The sequence below is a fragment of the Caretta caretta genome, chromosome 14, assembly GCF_965140235.1.
Source record: "Caretta caretta isolate rCarCar2 chromosome 14, rCarCar1.hap1, whole genome shotgun sequence".
Taxonomy (NCBI): domain Eukaryota; kingdom Metazoa; phylum Chordata; order Testudines; family Cheloniidae; genus Caretta; species Caretta caretta.
This window is the reverse complement of record NC_134219.1, coordinates 27,965,601-27,970,360: the sequence shown is the minus strand read 5'-3', so window position 1 is coordinate 27,970,360 and position 4,760 is coordinate 27,965,601. Positions and strand designations below refer to the sequence as shown.

At 52.9% G+C, this 4,760-nt stretch overlaps 1 long non-coding RNA gene across 1 annotated transcript; it reads left to right on the top strand.

Moving 5' to 3' along the window:
- The first annotated feature begins 849 nt into the window (after positions 1-849).
- On the top strand, positions 850-4,213 carry LOC142068902 (uncharacterized). Its single transcript, XR_012664796.1, has 3 exons — positions 850-1,102; positions 2,037-2,140; positions 3,776-4,213. It is a non-coding gene; the product is annotated as an uncharacterized LOC142068902 (long non-coding RNA).
- The last annotated feature ends 547 nt before the right edge of the window (positions 4,214-4,760 follow it).

The following is a 4,760-nucleotide window of genomic DNA, read 5'->3' as shown; positions in this document are numbered from 1 at the left end:
CATGTGGCATCTGACCTGGAGATGGATGGTGGAGACAGCCTGTGCCATCAACTGTTAGTCACTGACTTCTCTGCTCAGTTCAGTAGGGCAGGGGTGTGGGCTACCGTGCACTGGACAGTTAAATCTACAGGGTCAGACATGCCTTGTGCGTGAGGCGAACACATGCTCGTTTTCTGATCACCGCTGCCACGTTTCCTAACTCTTCCAGACTTAGAGTGTCTGTTCCTCGCTGAGCGCCAGCCACATGAGAAGGCTTGAAAACCAGCTACCGAATTACTGTGGTGCAAACAAAAGTGACGTGCTCGAAAACATCTGGAGGGGTTTGAGTCCGACTCCTCTCAACTAGACAGGCCTTTCAAATCCTCTTTGGTGTCACTTATGGGTGACCCCACTGCTGCTCTTTCATGGCTCTGAAAGGGTTACACTGCCGTGAGGGCTTCCAGAAAGTGCCTTTCTTGCTGCTGTGTTTGGGGAGAGAAAAGTCTGCATGTAGGAGGTGAATTAAGTTCCATCATTCCTGGCCCACAGTGCAACAGGTCACTTCCGGTTGCTGTGGTTTCTGGCGCCCCCTTGTGGCTTTCATGTCCCTGCGTGAAAGTTCCCAAGTTCTCACTTGTGTTTTCTGGAACCTGGTTTCATTGTTTTGCCTTTTTTTTCTGAGCTAAAATAACTCAGTGAAGTACATTTTTTAAAAAAAAATTAGGTAGATCCGTATCGATCGAAAGCTAAACCTACTGGAGAGAATGACGTCTTGCTCTTTTTTGTTCCTGGCGGGAGGTAACCAATTCTGATAAATTGGTATTTTAAAATATCTGACCACTCTTTGACAGTTTTGACTGGTCAGTTGACCAATTTTTGTACCAGTCAAATGCCCAATTCTAGGTGTAACTCTTACCCTCCATGTGACTGTCTCATTCTCAGTGCTGACATCTCAGCTTTCATCAGCTGATCTGTGCCCCCCTGCTGGCCCCTCGTGCCCAGACGGCTGGATGGGATACCGAGGGAAATGCTACTATTTCTCAGAGACGGAAGGGAGCTGGACCAACAGCAGGAGCCGCTGCTGTGCACCGGGTGCCTCCCTGGCTGGAGTGAGCAGGAAATGGTGAGAGACTCTCGAATTGCCATACACTGATCTTGGCACAGTGGTGGCTGCTGCAGTAGGACCTGGGCTCTGCCCCATGGGGTGAGGAGCAGCTCTGAGCCCTCCCATGCTGGGAGGCCAGAGTGAATGAACTTCCAGCTGCTGAACGCCAGCCCTGGCTGGGCCCAGGGCCCTACTGTCTGTGTGTGATCACAGGGATTGCCCATTCTCAGCTGCCCCCCTCCCCAAATAGGGAGACAGTTTCTGTCTAGGGCAGGGCTGGCTCAGGCAGCTCCTGGCCTGCTGGCTGCGGGAGTGGGACTGAGAACCCAGCCAGTGCTCCTGTTGTGGGGATGGGAAAGGAGCAGCCAGCTGAGGAGGGGGGGAGGAGGGGATCCTCTCACATTGACCGCTCCCACTTCAGCTTGACTCGCTCCCTCCTCCTGCCTTGCTGTGGTGAGCGGGGGCTGATCTGTGAGAAGAGAGGTCTCTGCAGAGAGCTCAGACCCAGCAGCTGCCCCCAGCCCAGGGGGACTTGGGGTGTGGGTGACTGGGAGCACAGGGGTGGGGCTGCTCTGTGCAGGGGGAGGGTTAATACTGCCTGGGTGATCTTGTACTTTGCAAAAGGCAGGGGAACAGCCCCCCCCCCCAAAATAAACTGAGTACTCTTCAATATGGGGGGAGGGATAGCTCAGTGGTTTGAGCATTGGCCTGCTAAACCCAGGGTTGTGAGTTCAATTCTTGAGGGGGCCATTTAGGGATATAGGGCAAAAATCTGTTGGATGATTTAATTGGGGATGGGGGTGGGACTAGAAGATCTCCTGAGGTCCCTTCCAACCCTGATACTCTATGAATATGAGACTGGGATTCTCTGCGGCACAGAGCCCTGGAGGGGTGGGGGTGGGGAAGCACCGGAGCTGGGGCTGATACCTGCTGTCCCTCGGCTTTCTTGAAGGCGTTCCTGCTGCGCCATAAGGGTGTCCAGGACCACTGGATCGGCCTCCAGAGGGAACAGGGTCAGTCCTGGAAATGGACCAACGGCACCAAATTCAACCACCTGTGAGTCTCTCTCGCCCCTCTGGACTAATCCCCTGGGCTTGGGATTCTGGTGTCTGAGCTGTTTGAGCTCAGGTAGATCCACCACTCAGTGCTCGTGAAACAACCAGACACGACCCTGGTCCGTTCGCGTCCTGCGTGTATCGGAGACCGATGGGAGCCGGCGTGTCCCTGAACTCTCGGCTCCTCACCGCAGCACGGTGCTGGGCCGGAGACAGAGCCCGCCACAGCCAGAGATGCCCTCGCAGCGCGCTGGGATTTCAGCTGGGACACTCGCTGTTCTCCCCCAGCCCTCTTCAGCAAGGTCCCTGGGGTGTCTGACCCCCCCCGGGGAAAGGAGGCAGCAGGGAGCTCAGGTTATCAGTGGCTGCTAGAGAGGGCAGCATGCCGAGCACTGCATGGCAGGTGCAGGTCCCGCTGGGGATTGCAGCCGGCAGGTTTGAGTGACTTGGCTGGTGAGGCCTCTGAATCCGCAACAAGGCACCGATGTTAAAGGAGCCTGCGGTTCACAGGTGCTGGATGCCTGGGGCTCCCACGGGAACGGGGTACAGTAGTGATGGCTGCCCAACACCCCGCGATGGGTTTCAGTGGGCTCCAAGTGTGATCACAAAACCAGCGCAGCTTGAACCCTGGGACTTCAGCAGTAGAAGCATGAGCCTCTGCCATAGGAGCGAAAGAATCCACTTCTTTAACTGAACCCCCCCGCCATTGATAAAGCTCTTTTGCAGGCCAGCCATTAGAGGGGGATGGAGACCCCCCCACTTCTCTGGTCTGGGTTACTTCAGTACTTTGAAAAATCAGGCTCTTTTGGCGCTGGGTCAGGGCTCCCCAATGGACAGTCCCCATTCTGCTGTATTGGACCCAACCTTTGGATCCCACCTGCTTCCAGCCTCACTGGGTCTGAAGAGCTACCAGACACTGTCCTGAGTTCGGGCCTCTGTGGCACTCTCCTGGGGTACACACTCCCTGTCTGGTATGCTCCTTAGGATGTGGGACCCTGCAGATCAGCTGCTGTAGGATCCAAAACCAGTGCTGAACCCTCCCAAATCTCCCGAGAGGCATGTTGTCCCTAGAGCTCCACCCTCCACACCAGATGAACTCTGGGAGAGTCACGTGAGGGTTACAAACAAGGAACACATGCTTTCACAAAGGAACTTCTTCAACACTCTCTTTTTCCCCCATCCCCAATGGAAAGCTCAAGAGTTATAGATCAACGGAAAAGGAAACCCCTGAATGCAATTTCTTCTTTCAGTGTCATCTTGGTTCTGCTCCATGTGTTTCAAGGAGGCGAGATCCCTCCTGTCCCCCCGCTTTTCCGGCTCAGTCGTCTGGTTCTGGTGATGGTCTGCCCCTCTTGTTAGAGGGCCGGTCCCTTTTGACAATCAGTCTAACAAATTCTCTCTGTCCTGCTGGGGACTGTCCATTCTCCAGCACCCCTGTGGGCTGCTCAGCATAGAGGGTCAGGAACAGTCAGCGGTTCTGCAAAGCCCCCGCTGTCCTGAGCTCTGCTCCTGAGGGGCTGGGAGAGTAGCTGCTCCGCACTCAGGCCTGCACTGTGGAGAACGGCTCCCCTGGCTGGGACTGGTGTGAAATGCCTGGCCTCTGCCTGACTGCAGCTCCCTGGCTTCTGTGTTGCAGGTTTCACTTAAGAGGAGGAGGTGACTGCGCGTATCTGAACAACGAGAAAGGGGTCAGCCGCTCACGGTGCTACATGGGAAGACGGTGGATCTGTAGCAAACCTGAGGTGTATGTGATGGTGTCATAAATATAAAGGGAAGGGTACACACCTTTAAAATCCCTCCTGGCCAGAGGAAAAATCCTTTCACCTGCAAAGGGTTAAGAAGCTAGGATAACCTCGCTGGCACCTGACCAAAATGACCAATGAGGAGACAAGATACTTTCAAAAGCTGGAAAGAGGGAGAACATCAAAGGGGTCTGTGTCTGTCTGGGTGAGGCTTTTGCCAGGGTCAGAACAGGAATGGAGTCTTAGAACTTAGTAAGTAATCTAGCTAGATATGCGTTAGATTATGATTTCTGTAAATGGCTGATAAAATAAGTTGTGCTGAATAGAATGAATATTCCTGTCTGTGTGTCTTTTTGTAACCTAAGGTTTTGCCTAGAGGGATTCTCTATGTTTTGAATCTAATTACCCTGTAAGGTATTTACCGTCCTGATCTTACAGAGGTGATCCTTTTCTTTTTACTGTTTCTTCTATTAAAATGTTTCTTTTCAAGAACTGAATGCTTTTGTCATTGTTCTAAGATCCAAGGGCTTGGGTCTGTGGTCCCCTATGCAAATTGGTAAGGATTTTTACCAAACCTTCCCCAGGAAGTGGGGTGCAAGGTTTTGGGGAGGATTTTGGGGGGAAAGACGTTTCCAAACAACACTTTCCCAGAAACCCGGTTAAACGTTTGGTGGTGGCAGTGGAAGTCCAAGGGTCAAATAGTTTGTACCTTGGGGAAGTTTTAACCTAAGCTGGTAAAGTAAGCTTAGGAGGTTTTCATGCAGGTCCCCACATTTGTACCCTGGAGTTCAAAGTGGGGAAGGAACCTTGACAGATGGGAAAAGAGACTGCACTCGAAAGGGGCTCAAAATGAGACTCCTAGAAGTGACACTTATACAA